The sequence below is a fragment of the Protopterus annectens genome, chromosome 15.part0 (genome assembly GCF_019279795.1).
Source record: "Protopterus annectens isolate FY-2018-M chromosome 15.part0, PAN1.0, whole genome shotgun sequence".
NCBI lineage: Eukaryota > Metazoa > Chordata > Ceratodontiformes > Protopteridae > Protopterus > Protopterus annectens.
This window is the reverse complement of record NC_056749.1, coordinates 736,905,787-736,921,862: the sequence shown is the minus strand read 5'-3', so window position 1 is coordinate 736,921,862 and position 16,076 is coordinate 736,905,787. Positions and strand designations below refer to the sequence as shown.

The 16,076-nt window shown below is 40.4% G+C and overlaps 1 protein-coding gene across 2 annotated transcripts in view; it reads left to right on the top strand.

Moving 5' to 3' along the window:
* The window catches only part of AFF2 (AF4/FMR2 family member 2), a 3,001,139-nt gene that overhangs the window by 307,564 nt on the left and 2,677,499 nt on the right, over positions 1-16,076 (top strand). For both annotated transcript variants that reach the window (XM_044057592.1, XM_044057591.1), the window contains exon 2: positions 5,916-6,031. The gene's annotated coding sequence lies outside the window, so the exon portion shown is untranslated. The remainder of the gene's footprint in view (positions 1-5,915; positions 6,032-16,076) is intronic.

Below are 16,076 nucleotides of genomic sequence, written 5' to 3'. Positions count from 1 at the left end.
TCCTTTGTCCAAACACCCTAAAGACATCTCCCGTGCATGTGGGCTCCCCAGGCATAATCTGAAGCATCTGTTGTCAGAACTTGGTTGGTCGGTGGAGGACAAAAAGGCTTCCCCCCTTGTTCTGTAGACAGGCTTCGGCCCACCAAAGAAACTCTTGCTGGAGACCAGGCAAAATCGTGATCACTGTTTCCAAACTGTGGTAATGCTGAGACCATACACTCTTGAGGTACCACTGCAGTTTCTTCATATGCAGTCTTGCATATGGTATTAGTAGAATGCAGGAAGCCATGTAACCCAAAGCCTGCAGAATTTTTCTTGCAGTCAGCTGTTTCATTGAAGCCAGGTGTCGGAAAGAAGAAGCCAGTTGCACTTTTTTGTCTGGTGTCAAGGAAGCCATCTGGGTTGTAGTACTCAGAAGAGCACCCAGGAAAGTAATCTGTTGTGTGGGTACCAGAATTGATTTCTTTAGATTCACCTTGAAACCGAGGTACTGAAGAAGATGCTGCACAAAAGCTAGATGCCGAAGTAGAGTGTCTTTGTCGTCCACTTGAATAAGACAGTCGTCCAGATAAGGGTATATTTGAATCCCCTTCTGTCTGCAAAACGCCATTACTTGTGCCAGGCACTTTGTAAAGACCCTGGGCGCAGTAGATAAACCAAAGGGCAGCACAGAAAACTGGTAATGCTTTGAGCCCGCTTTGAAATGCAGATACCTTCTGCACTCTTGCCTTATAGGAATATGCAGGTAAGCTTCTTTTAAGTCCAAAGTCACCATCCAAGCATTTTTGCCCAACATAGGCAGCAGCTGCTGCAGAGTGAGCATCTTGAATTTTGGTATATCTAGGAAGGTGTTTAGTACAAAAAGGTCCAGGATTGGTCTCCACGAATTTTCCTTCCTGGGAACCAGGAAAAGTTTGGAATAAAAACCTTGCCCTATTTCTAAAGCTGGTACCAATTCTATGGCCCTCCTAGCCAGGAGGGACTGAACCTGCCGTTGCGCCTCTGCCCACTGATGATTTGGCAGATCTGGCCAACCGTTCGGTTTTGGCAAGGTGTGGAAATGAAATCTGTAACCTCTTGAGACTATGTCCAGAACCCATTTGTCCCGGGTTATGTGGCTCCAATTTTGATAAAAAAGAGAAATCCTTCCTCCCAAAGGTGATTCCAGGAAAGGAGCCCCTGGAACCAGAAAGGGAGAGTCATAAAGACTGTTTTCGGTAGGGTTGAGACTTATCTTCACCTCCTTTGGGAGAGGGGGCACTCCACTGCCTATTCCTAAAATGGGTCTGTGCCTGTCCCCTACCTCTGGAACGCCTGAATCTGCCTCTCTGAGACCTGTCCGAGCCCGGAAAGGACCAAGGTTTAGCTGGCCAGTGTCTGCTAAATCTAGGAGGTTGCACCTGTAGAAAATCCTCAACTGTCTGCATAGATTTGGCTTTGTCCTCCATTTTCTTTAATACCTCTTTAGCTTTGGACCCAAACAGAACATTGTGCTGCAAAGGGGCATCCAAAAGTTTGGCTTTAACCTGATCTGGCAAGCTTTGTTCCTTTAACCAAGCATGTCTTCTAATAACTGTGCCAGTTGTTGCAGCCCTACAAGAAGCTTCCAAAGAATCAAAACCACAATGCAGGGTATGTTTACCCACCTGTTCAATAGCATGCAATAAATCCTGTAACTCCTGATTATCCGCACCAATAGAAACAGCTGACTTATTTTATTTAAATACAGACAAAAGGTATTGCTGATACTTCAGCATATGAAATTGACAGTTCAAAGCCCTAATGGACAATGTAGCAGAAGTATAAACTTTTTTACCCCATCTCTCCAAAGCCCTGGACTCTCGGTCAGAGGGAATAGGATTTTTAGCAGAGGCCACTTTAACACCCTTAGGACCCTGAGAAATTGTTTCCGGATCAGGTGAAAGATTCTTAAAAAGAAACTTGTGAGAATCTGGAACCCTATAATATCTATCCGGTTTGACTGGAGCAGGGGGAAAAGAATCAGGAGAGAGAGAAGCTTCCGAAAAAACATCATCTACAATGTCCAATACAGGGGGGGGAATAGCCAGAGGCCTATGCTGTGGGAGAAGAAGAAAATCCCTAAGCCTTTTCTTGGATTCAGAGAATTCCTGCCCTACCCAGTGAAAATGCACCCTCATATCATGCAAAGTTTCACCAAAAGAATAATCCTCAGGAGGAGAAGCCGAAGGAAAGGAATCTCCAGCATCAGAATCCTCATAAGGAGGAAAAGAATAATCCTGCTCAAGGGAAGAAGCAGAAATTTGGTCTGAAGAATCATAATCGGACTGTAATCTAGGCTTCTTGTCAGGAGGGGGATGTGAACCCCTGATCATAGTTAAGAGATCTTCAGCCATCCTAAGCATCTGCCCCTCAGGCCTAGAACCCTGATCAAAAGGTGCCTGTGCTTGCCATTTCACTTCAGCTGGAGCCTTAGACTTTGTCTTTGAATGTAAAACTGAATTCACATAGACCTGAGAACTCCCTCAGAAGCCAGTACCTGCCTACCGGCTCCGGACCCAACTGAGGGAGCAGTATCCGAAGGTCCAGTCCCTGGCAATTCTGAAGACCCCATCAGCTCCACACCGGAGTTGGTACAGGAAATTGGTTCAAAAGAGGCAGATGACAGGGGCTGCAAAGGCACCTCACTGATAACCGATGAACCAGCAACTGGCAATAACTGAGTAACATCCTTTGGTGTGGACCTCTGAGGCCTGTCTGCATCCTTGCACCTCTTACACACCCCAGAAGCCGGAAAAGAATCCGAAGACATGCTATAATTAAACCTTTTTCCAAAATAGTAAAAGGCAAAGTTATATCTACGCCTAATAGTACGCTGATTAAATCTAGCACAAAACGCACAATTAGCAACGTCATGCTCAGGACCCAGGCAGGGAATTCAGTAAGAGTGAAAATCCCTATGAGGTATTTGCTTCCCACAAGAAATACAATTAACTTTTTCTGACATCTGACTTGAGCAAGAAAAAGACCTCCCCAATGGGGTACTTATCTATAAAATGAAAATCCTGGGATTAAATCCATAAACAAACAGGAACAGGCCGACCAGCATCAGTGAACTGCAAAGGGCACCGCGCGGCAAGAGAGACTGGGGAAATGGTGTCAGCTGAGGTCTTTATACCTTCTGGCGCATTGACGTCAGGATAAAAGCGACCTCAGCTGATGCCCGATCCAGACTTTGGGACTCTGGACGATCGGGGGCTGCTGCTGGCAGGAAGAACCCAACAGTCATGACTGCAACAGTGAACCACGAAGGACATCTTGTCTGTTAGAAAAAAAATTGCAAGGCTTGGATATCAACTCTGCTTAAAGAAGTGATCCCCATTGAAAAGTTAAGCAAATGCAGAGGAAAAAAAAAAAGAACAAGAGAATTTAAAACCTGGAAGCCAGCAATAAAAATGACTAATCAGAAAATGTTCTTAAGAAGGAAAGGCCAAGCTTGTGAAACATACACAGCTTAGAACTGCTCATAAAGTGTATACATTCAAATGTTACTGTTATCATTTGTGCCATTGGCTAGAGATTGTGTCCAATGGTATACTGTACAACAGTAGCATAGTTAGGGTGGAACAAAGGGAGCAGCCACCCTGGGTCCAAAGTACTGGGAGTACAATCAATAGATGCTGATCAGTCTTCAGTGCATTTCTGCTGGCATTACATTTGTGATCAGAACTAAAGTGTTTAGCAATCTGTTCATAGCATAAACTGTAGCAATGGCTTCCTACAAATATAGCAAGCAATTTGTTAGTGTCTGTAAGAAAAGAATAGATTTTTAGAAGCTTTAGAACTGAAGCATTTTGCACTCTGGCAGATGAACTTTTGTCTCTTCCGCTTATCAGGGAAGCACTAGATTAGGGGATGGCACTGGGTACTGAAAGGAGCACTTGGGCTGTACAATGTAATATAAATAAACTGTTCAATCGGTGTATAATTCTGTGCAAAGTCATCTGAACAGCATGTTGCAAACAATATATGATACTGTGAATAATGCAGGCAGTGTTATGCAACATCAAAATAATTTTTGTGTAGATTTTATGTAGAATATGTACAAAAAGAATTGGTGAAAAACTATAAAATATATATGCAACTGTGGACAGAGACAGATGACAAAGCATGATGATGTTGAAGGTAAACAAACGGTCAGAGCCCATCCATTCAGTATGGTTCCACAATATGTTTGGATCTTGGAGTTAGTATTATTCTGTCCCTAAGCGGAGGACTAAGGGACTGGGTAGAATGAATACTTACCCAGGCAATGAGTTGGGCCACTGAATATATTTATTAAAAAGAAAAGTAGGTCAAGAGACTGGGTCTAGCTCTTAAGTAAGGTTTCTAGTAGGTCAAGAGACTGGGTCTAGCTCTTAAGTAAGGTTTCTAGTCAGACTATTCATCAGGTGGATTTTGCAAGAAGTTGAATGGCTTTGGCCAGTGCAATTACTCAACTGAAGTTCTGTGCACTTAAGTTGGTGGGGGGGGCCGCATTTGTCATGGTAAGGGCTAGTCAGGCAGCAGAAAAGGTTAAACTAAGGGTTAGATTGCCTGAGGGAATCACCAAAGATGGAGTCAAGACAAGAGTGTGTATGGAAACCTACAGTTATAAACTCTCAGACTCTGGAATAAAAGGAGGTTTTACTGATTTGCAGCATGGATACTGCAGAACATAATTCCAAGTAATAGAAGACGTCCTCAGATGATGGCTCTAGAAAACAGCCACTGTTTGAGTTGAGTAAGAGCAGAGTCCAGAAGCAAAGCATTTCAATAAAGCAAACCAATGGAGAAGTTACTAGAAAGCTGTATGTAATGGAGAACCTCTTCCTGAAGGTGAAGGATAAGGTCAGAGTAGATATTCTTCCCTGTCTGAGTGAGAAACAGTTTTAGAAGAGATAAGAATGAACTACATTAAGGACTGTTGTAATACTAAATTCTAAAGCTGTTTTATTTGTGAGTTGTTAAAGTTGGAAGAAAAGCCAACTCTTTGTTTTGTTAAAAAGTCTGCAATAAAAGAATATGCTTTAAATGAAAACCTGACTGGCATAAGCATGCCATATAATGGATAAGTGTGGTTAAATGTTCATACTGTCTGAGGTAGCAACTCTAGCATACCACAGTGGTTACTACTGGCTTTTAAGCAGCCATTTATTTCCATATATGGAACAGTTTTAAAAGCCTTAGCAGCAGAAGGATGCAATGTTAGCCATTCGTCAAGTGCTGTTGCTACCTCTTCAAAGAAAGAAAAACAATTTCAAAGCAAACATCTTCCTTTAATAAGTCATATTTTCCATATTTAACAGAAGTGTCATGCATCATTTTGAAAGGCTTTATTTTGACTCTGTTATTATGAATAGACTAGTGGTTTGTCTGAAGAGTGTAAAATTGTTTGAAAATGATTCAACCCCCCATCCCCACCCAGTTTTGTGAGCTGGTATTATTACAGCATGCAGCTGCAGGTCAAAGATGTGCCCACATTCTACCATTTTGCCTAAAATGAATGATAGGACAGTAATCAGGTCTTTATTGATTCAGCATAGAAAATCACCATGTTTTCTGGTCCCATGGAAATTTTATTTTTCCTTTTACTTGTGACAACTGATCATGTCTGTCATTAATGGATATTTTCCCATGAATGTTCAGCAATCCAGACTAATTTATTTGCTTGTTTTTGACGTCCGCAAATGTTTTTACAAGCACATTTGCTATGTCCTCTGGTTGCATGATCAAAATGGATTGTAAATTGATTACGTTACATTCACAATGCTTACCTTTTGAATTTTAGATACAGTTGACAATGTCTTGCTTTTATATTCAACCTTTGCATTAAGCTGAGTTTATGATTAGATAAGACTTATTTTACCAAGCTTAAACCCTGTATTTTCTTTCAGTTGTATCTATACACCATATCCAATGAATCAGATGTGAGTACTGGATTGTAAGACAGTAAACAACATTTCTCTGTTTTGGTACCTGCAGTAAATTTTCCTTAAAGAATGATGCAAAGGTAGGTGTTTTAGTGCTGTTACTTCATTATTGTTGAAATTGTTGTTACACTAATTCTTTTCTTGAGAATATGGTATATGGGTTTATGGGTTCATAGGAGGGTACTAGGCTAGCAGCCCTAGAGCCTTTACAAGCCTAGCCATGTTAATCCCAAGTATCCCCATGTGTTCTTTTTGGGTAGTTCACAGAATGAATTTATGAACATATTAGGTCTGTGTTCAACACCGGCTACCCCTGTCCATGAGGGACATGGGTGCCACCCCAGGGGTGAATCTGTGATCTCCCATCCAGTTATATAGGTTGTGTTTGAATAAGGTCAGTGAGGAGATCTGTTTTTACAAGAATAGGAAGTCTGTTCCAGAGAAGTGGCAGTCTCTGGGAGACATGTCTATCTCTCTAGCATGTTCTGTTAATGTCAGGACTCTTGTGCCATTTGACTTGTGGATGTGCAGCATTTACATTTAGGGCAAGGTTGGAGATTGCCACATAGCCCAGGCACAAGTCACCTCTCAGGAGTCTGTAAGACACAGTAAAGTGGCAGAACTTTCAGCCTGCCCACATTAGAGTCCCTGTATTTTCTTAGTGAGAAACCTATGAGATCTCTCCAGCTGCTGCTGGTGTCTGATGAGGTACATGCAAAGGGGTGCATTATACTCTTATTAGTCATGGGTCAAGTACAGTGGAGTTATAACATCCCTTGACCTAAATGCTATGCCCTTGCTTATGAGGTGTGCTACACAGAAGGCTTTCCTTACCACTGTGGAAACTTGGACCTGTGTTCGCAAGTCTCCTAACACTGTGTTGGAAATTGGGGGGGGGGGTCACTTTCAAAATTGTAATTTGTAGGGAATTCCATTTTTCCAAAGGTAATAATGTATTTTTTGTATTTAGTTTACACCATGGCTTTGGCACCAGTCATTTGTTTGTGTTAGCCCTTGTAATATGTTGACATTGTTGGGTGACTCAGTGATTGCTCCCAGTTTGTAATCATCAGCAAACATAGTGAGCTGGAGGCCATCTACTTTGGCCTGGACATCTGAGAAATAGATGACAAACAGTAAGGGGCCTAACACAAACCCTTTCATACTCCACTGGTGACAGATCTACTGGTGGAGGTGCAGTCACCAATTCTGACAGAGTGAGTTCTGTTGGTGAGCCAATTGGCTACCCATCTGGTAACGTAAGGGTTAATCCCCCACTGGGAGAGTTTCTCAATGATGCAGAGTGGGGGGATTGGTTGAAAGGCTTGACAAGGTCAAGCCAGCCAGTGTGCAATGTCTTACCTTTGTCCATGGCTTTGGTGCATTCTCAAAGAAGCCTACCAGGTTTAATAAGTATGATCTACCCTTAACGAAGCCAAACTGGGTTGGGTCCAGTGTTTGGAGGTTGCATATGTCCTTGTTGATAAGATCCATGATAATTCTTTCCAAGGCCTTACAGATGAGGCTGGTTAGACTTATGGTTCATAGTTCCCAGGGTCAGTTGATGGCCCCCATTTGTGCAGAGGAATTACTGTTGCTGTTTTCTATTCTGCAGGAACAAAGCTAGTTAAAGAGAACGCCAAGTGGGTCCACTAGGTCTTGTTTTAGATTGTTTAGTAAGCAACCTGGGATATTGTCTGGTCCCACTGAGGACATGTGTTTGGCTTTGGCAAGCACTGAATAGACCTGTTCTCTAGAGTTACTAGGCAGAGGGTTGGTGTCAGCTATGCTTTGGGATATGGTAGGTGGAGATAGGGGGTTAAGTTTGGTCTGAATCTGTCAGCAGGTTGGCAATATCTTCCAGTGTAGTATGAATGATCCCATTTACAATCAGATTGGCACATAGCTGGGCATTACCTTTTAGACTTCAAATGTAGGTAAAGAATGCCATATGATTATCCTTGGCTAGGGATGCAATTTTATTTTCATAATTTGCTTTAGAAGAATTTACAAGATTTCTGATTTTTTGTTTAGGCTTAGGAGGGAACTCTTCATCTGCACAGTGATATCCCTCTTACATTTGGACAATAATTTCTTCCTCTTGTTATGCAATCTGTTTATACTTGGTCTGCCACAGTGGCTTGTTTTTATGGGACGACCTGGTTTTAATCCGGTCAGGTACAGCAGAGTTTATGCAGTTGCTTAAGTGTTTGTACAGGGCATTTGCTTACACTTCTGCATAGTGATCATTGATGTCTGTGATTGCGGGTAGTATGAAGCTTTTTATATCATCTCTTAGTAGGCTGTAGGCTAGCTTTGGTAAAGTTTTTTATAATTTTTGTTCTTGTGAGGTTCAGTTCCAGCAGTTACTTCAAATGAGAATGATTTGTGGTTTGGTCTAACCAGGGAAGGCATCACGCATGGGGAAGTACATTGACCCCCCCCCCCTATATTGAGAACTTTGTCCAGAATAGTAGAGTCCATAGTGGAGGTGCCGACTATCTGTTCCAAAGCATTTATGTTAACAAAGTCCAGGAACCTCTGGGTGAGCATGTTTCTGCTCGTGTATGACACCAAGTCTATGGAAAGATAGTTTAAATTTCCCATGATTAAGGTGTTGAACTGTATGGTGAGGGATTCTAGTAAATCAAGGCAGGAAGTGGGCTTATCCTGGTTCATGGTGGGGGATCTATAGCTAGCAATGATGTGATATGGTACTTTCCCAATAGTTAATTGGACATGGAGTACTTCAAGAGATTTGTGCTGTTCGACCAGTCTCCAAGTGTATTCGTTTTTAATGAAGATTTTTTTTTTATGTATTCATATTTGATAGTATTTATTGACTAAACCCAAAAGACCCTTTTGTAGGTCATATGCAGTAAGCAATATCAAGATGGATGCAGCATGTTAAAACATCATTAAGAGCAAAAACATTCTTAATACGAGTCAGTTTGACTTCAGTAGTTGCCAAGACACAATGCAATGCATATGTAGCTAAAATGTCTCAGGATTATTCTTTTGCCTTTATTTAAATTATGCATATGTTTGTCCTTTAATTTACACTTAAAGGTGACCGTGTATCTCACCTTTTTCTAAGTGTTTATGTTTGTCATGCTGTTTATTTTTTTCAGACACCCATTTAGGTGATAGAGGAGAATCCACATTGCCCTAGATAGATACGAGTCTATGGGACGTCAGCAGGCATGATGCATGATGGATCTGAGACATGTCTGAGTAGTGAGTGGTATAAACATTTGCTGCAGGGTGGCTTTGAGATGCCTCTCAACAGTGCATGGCTTAAACATTTGTTGCAGAATACAGTTTTTCACTGATAAAAATGTGGTATAGAAACCCTAAATGTGCCATATCACATCTCTCTCTCTCTCATTTTTACTGTTCCAGCCCAGGTCCTTCACTACCTAAAAGGAATGCATGCCAGACATGAACGCTGGTAGAATTTATTATTTTTTACTGTTTTAGATCATTTTATTCATGCATGTAAGCAATCAGAAGGGTAGGCACGTTGTATAGATATCCATCCCCAACTCAATCCCCTCAGCCCCTAACTGCTCATTATCAGACTGCAAACTTGTACTTCATCTTCTTCTCTTAACTGTTAACACCCACTATCCCTCTTTACCAGTCCAACACCCGGCTCTTTTTAGCCCCAACTTTTCAACTCTTCTCTCTGCTATCCCTCCTATAGGGGCTATACCTGATAGTAACTCTTTTTATAATGAATTATTACTTTATCACTGTAAGAATATGTCTTTACTTCCATTCTCATCATTTAAACTATGACTTGTAAATAATTTTTAAGTGTTCAAATTTTGTTAACCATTTTGAAAAACTGCTTCTACTTTTTTATTGTATAATGTATTTGGAGCTTTTCGCCCTGGACCTCGACTGAAAAAGAGCTATTCAGCTCAGTCGGACTAACCCGGTCAACAAACGTAAAATAAATAAAATGTATTAATGTATGCCTTAAGTAATCGGCTTATTACATTAATAGCTGACCCTCCCCCAGCAGAAAAAAAAATATGTTCTTTCTACTAGCACACAGACCAGGTGGCAAGATACATGACGCCTCCCCTTCTGCCCACACCATTCAGTTCCAGTTTTTATAACCTTCCTCCAATCCTCCTTTAACATATTTTATTAAAAAAATCTTTTAAAGTGTAGCAAACCTTTTGCTACAAATTTTGCAAACAATTGCTACAATTTACATCTGCCTGCATGGATCACTTCAGCAGTCACATTTTAGTTTAAAAAAGGAAAAAAAAAACATTTATTTTTAAACTGCAGCAAACTGCTTGCAATAGATGTAGCAAACAGTCGCTACAGTTTATACAATGCCTGCATGAAGTGCTACAGTGCTCAGATTTTAGTTTAAAAAAAAAAAAAAAAAAAATTACTTTTAAACTGTAGCAAATTTGCTTCAGTTTAAACCACACATGGAGCACTACAGAACTCAAAAGCAACACCGACCTCATCACTTCCATTTTGATATACTGCTTCCTATATACAAGTACATACAAAATCAGGGAGTGCATTTACATTCAGAGATCAGATCTTAATTGTCCTTGGGTGCTCCCTGGTAATACACAGTCCAATACCAAATACAGGTTTTGAGGATAACGGTGTGTCGGATCATTTTATTATTATACAGTCCATCAAGGCCAATAACAGCTTAGAGCTTTTCACTGTGCCTGCTTTTATGAAGCTCATAAAACACCAAAATCATGGAAAAGGCAGTATTTTTGTTTTGTTTTTTCTTTTCAGAAAAGGAAGCATTAAGCAATTATTTGTAGTTTAGTGCTTAAAAAATGGCTATGCCCACTTTTATGGGCCTCATGAAATGATGAATTAGTGCTAGATGAAAGATTACAGTACTGAGCTCTGCTTTATGTATGACTACCAGTGCACACTTTTATGGGGCTCATATTTATCACCAGTGGTCAGTGCAGAGTATAATTCATCCTTATTTGTATAAAATTCTAAATTAATGTAATTTAAAAAAAAATGTGCCCTCTTTTATGGTCCAGAGCCAGCACCCACAACATGCATGTTGTCAGTTTAAATAGCTCATCAAAGAGGAATACCATTTTAAACACTTCTTTCGGCTTTTCGTGGTTAGGGGTCGCCACAGCGGATCACCTGTCTGCTCATGACTGGCAGTGGAGTTTTACAGTGCCGAGTTGCCAGCCCGGCGCCCAACCTTCCACAGAAGGCACACACATGCACACACTCACACCTAGTGCAAATTTAGGGTGTCCAATCCACTTATAGCATGTTTTTGGGATGTGGGAGGAAACCAGAGCACCCAGAGGAAACCCACGCAACCACAGAGAGGACATGCAGACTCCGCACAGAAGGCACCCAGCCGAGGATTGAACCAGAGAACCTCTTGCTGTGAGGCGGTAACACCGCTGCACTGCTTAAACACTGATAATACTATAAAATAGAAGCCCTACTATCCATCCAGAGTAAAAGTAACCAAGTGAAAGATAAAAAGTAGTAAACCAAATGTAAAAACATAAATGGAGAGATTCAATTAGGATGCAATGCGCACACGGTAGCAACAAAATTTAGATTCAAATTAAAAAGAAAACCACAAGTAATGGTGACGCACTGAGTCACACAAAAAAGACTTTAATCCATTGGTTTAGCACTTTCAGCCCAAAAATTAGGCCTTCATCAGAACAAACTGTTAAAAAACTGTTCCATTTTTATAGCATCATCAATGCACATCAATGCAATCGGAGCTCAGTTTTCTTAAAACTTAATATAAAATATATATATGTATATATGTGTGTGTGTATAAAATACATCCTAAATAATGCATTAATTTTTAACAAGCATATAAGCTATTTACATTTATTATAGTAGGCTTTTCTTTGCAACAGAGCTTTATAGTTGACACCATTGTTAAGCCCTGGCACGCTGCATGCATCCAAAAGAACCTGCCATTTGAACTCTCCAAAATCTAGTTCCCCATCTCTGTCTCCATTGAAGTCCACTGGAACATGATCTATAACTGTGAAAAGAAACAACACGGTTATTGTTACCCACACAGTTTAAAGTGTGCTTATAAAGGGCATTGTCCATATTTCTTTTTCTAATGGCATAATAATGTTCATACAGCCTGTTTTTAAGTTGCCTTCTGGTCTTCCCAATATAAAACGAAAAACAGATGGGCATTTTGCCATGTATACCACAAAGGTGGACTGGAACATGTCACGTCTTGTTCTGGGTTACAATATCAAATTCTGGTCCCTCTGAAATGTATTTACAAAAATTGCAACTTTTGCATTTAAAAGTACCTGTGTTACCTTGGGGCTTTTTTCTTTGTCTACTTTCTAACATTTCTTTGACATTTCTTGCTCTTGTGTTAACAAAAATGGGGGCTTCTCCTACTACCATCTGAAGATCACTGTTAGAAACTAATATTCTCCAATTGTTGGACACTATATTTTTGATTTATTTGCTGCCTGTGGTAAAGGTTAACAACACTGATGTAACCCAATCCTTCTTGTCCTGCGTGTTTCCTCTGAGACCCTACTTTTCGTTTGTACTAATAATGTCATGCACAATTTTGGAAGGGTACCCTCTGTTTTTAAATCTAGAATGCAGTTCCTGCACTAACAGATCTAAGTCTTACTAACTGCCCCTTTATAATGTTGTATTTCACACAAGTGGGATACATACTAGAATAACTCAAAAGACCATTACTTGCTACATTTTTATAACTGATGCTGTACCCCAAAAAATCTTTACCTTCCTCTTTAATAACCTCTAAATCTGAAAAAACAAATCTTAAAATTGTCCCCGCTACCAGTAAAATGCAAAAAGGAGGTGCTGTTATTCATGTTTTCAATAAACAGAAAGAGCTCCGTTTGTGTTCCTCTCCAAATAAAAAACAAATCCTCAATAAAATGATGGTAACTCACAATTTTGTATCTAAACTTGGACATAATGTTTTCCCAGTAAGCCAGAACTAAGTTGGCATAATTGGGGGCCATCCTGGCATCCATCACCACACCCTTGATTTGCAAGAAATATTCATTATCAATCATGAAGTAATTGTATGAAAAAATGTTGTCCATGCATTCCAACATGAACCTGCACTCTTCTAATTCGTATTCTCCAGTGTTAATTAACAAATTCCCAACCCACTCTAGACCCAAATCATGGGGAATGCAGGTGTATAAAGATGCCACATCAACTGTCACCAACAAATCACCAGGTTCAACCTTCATTTTATTGATTTTTTGCTTAAAAAAATCAAAAGAATCCCTAATAAAGGATTCTGTCTTCTGCACTATCTCAAGCAGAGTTCTGTCTATAAATTTAGAACCTGGCTCTAACTTTGATGCTGGTGAGGAAACTATAGGCCTGTAAGGGGGACAATACCCATTCTTGTGTATCTTTGGAGTTCCAAAGAGATGCCCTATCTTGGGTTTGTCTACTGCAAAAAACTCATACATATTCCTGGAAATCAAACCTTCTGCCAAAGCTTGAAAAAACTAAGAATCTATTCTTTTGTAAGCTTTTAGGACATCACCTTTGGAAACGTTTTTTATATGAAGTTTCATCTGCTAATCAAAATTGCATTTCCTTCACATAATCATCAGAATTCACTATGACCATTGAACCCTTTTGTCTGCATGCATAACCCTTACAGAAATATCATCCTTGATAGAATTAAAAATAATTTGTTGTTCTGCTGTCATATTATAAACTTTTCTTTTACTTCTTTTGTTTAACAAATCCCTAATTTCTGTTTCACACAAATCCTCAAATGCTTTTAATGCAGGGTACAAGGGCAGGTTAAAAGTGCTAGGTGTAACAAAATCACCCTTTTGTTTACCTTCTTGACTCCCCATTAACAACTTTAAATTCAGTTTTCTGGTGAATGCTTTTAAATTAACAGTGTCCACAATGTCCGCCCTTCTAGAGGGCACATAATTGAAGCCTTTCTTTAATAAATTAGTCTCTGCTTCTGTAAAACCCTGTGTGACAGGTTGTATATTTTAAAATACATAGACATTACTTGCATGTTTGATGCCATTCCTGATTTTTTCCTCTGCGAAACAGAGGGTAAACACTGGCTTGATTCAAAGTTTTGGCTACCTGCATTACTGTCAGATTGTTGTAGCTGTTCAAATACCTCCTCGGTGGTACTCAAATACCTCCTCAGTGGTACATTTTGCTTTCCTGTTGTCATAGTCTCCCATTGGCCATGTTGCACTGTTTTTTTCTCCTGCAGATGCTTCGAGTGCCGAGGGGATAAAAAAGACTTGGAAAATCTGCTATTTTCTTAATTGTAAAAGCCTCCATTCTCTCTAACGGCTTCTTCCTCCCCTGTTGCAATGTTCTGGGGTGATGTCAGCTCACCTGAAGCATTGCTTGATGATTCTGACGGTTTTAAGGTGGAATTACATTTCCTTTCTCTATACAGCCTGCAATCCCTATTCACTTTCTTTTCTTTCTTTTGCCTCAAAGAAATGTCTGAGGCGTCAACTTTAAACTGTATTCGCCTTAGAACATCATCAATTTCTTTTGGTAAGGCAGCTAGACTGATTATCTACTAGTCCATCACTCCAGTTAGTCCATCACTCCACTTAGCAAGCTTATGCTCCTCTTCTTCATGGTGTTCCTTAAGCACTTTAAGGAACGCCAAACCTGTGTCTTCACAGATCTTTTGCCATTCATTAAGAAAAGTGTTGCTAAAAATACCATTGGAAGTATTATGTACCTGCTTAGGGACTCATTTTACATCCAGACTTTATTTCAATAAAGCAATGTCCCACTGATGTTTTTTGTATTTTAAAAGGGAAGCTTCTAAGTCCTTAAACAACCATTCCTTGTTAAGAATGATTCTGGGCATGGAGTGCGATAGCCCTGAAATGTCCTCTGCCTCTATGGTAATAACTGCTGGTGCTGCCATTAAATCCTTGACCAAATGTAAAAACATAAATGGAGAGATTCAATTAGGATGCAATGCGCACATGGTAGTAACAAAATTTAGATTCAGTAAGCACCATGTAGAGGCGCACACCCCCGTGTAAACAACTTAAACACTACGGCATACTAATTACAACATAAGCAGCTGAGTTGCATGGTGATCAACCAATCCAAAACGGAGGGCTATTCAACAAGCTATAAAACATCTGTGTAGACTTTGTGCTGGTTTTTCCTGTGAGTTCCAAATTTGGGATGCAGCCACATATGTATGTGCTATAGGCTGAAGCCAGTACTGCTGCTGCTAATAGGCCTAGGCTGAGAAGTAGAACAGTTTTCAGGCCCTGCTTAACTTTTCACAACCTACATGATGTGGAAATGGTAGAGCACTACAAGGTGGACAGGGACACACTACAGGAACTCTGCGACCTCTGCCGTCCTCATCTCAGAGCCAAAGTCAACAGAGGGGAACCCATCCCATTGGAGGAGACTAAGGTATGTGTACCCCTTAAAATCTTAGCTACATGTACCTGAGACCAACATTAGATATGCTGGGGGTGTCACAGGCATCAGCATCCAGGATCCTCCCCAATTCTTGAATGCTATGCTCCAACATGCCAGTGACCACATATATTTTCCCCATAGTTCTGAGGACAGGGCCAGAAATATGCAGAAGTTCTATCATGAAGCACACTACCCTGAAGTACTGGGTGATTGCACACATATATAAATGAAGGCTCCACCCAGGGAACAGGGTAGGCTGTACATAAACAGAAAGGGCTATCACTCTATCAACTGCCAAGTTGTGTGTAATGCAAGGGAATAATCTTGAACTTGTGTGCTGTCAAACCTGGCAGTTACCATGACTTACATATCTGGCACACCTCTCAACTGTACCAGAGGTTTGCTAGGGCAGATATCCTACATGGTCATTTACTGGGGGATGCAGGCTATGCACTGGAACCGTGGCTGATGACACCCATCAGAAATGCATACATGCCTACAGAAGAACACCATAATGAAGCACATGCTTAAACCAGAAATATCATAGAATATGTGTTTGGGCTGCTGAAGTCACAGTTCAAGTGCCTAGAAAAATCTGGGGGAACCCTGCAGTATAATCCATGGACATTGTACAGAAATATTCACAGTATGTGCCAT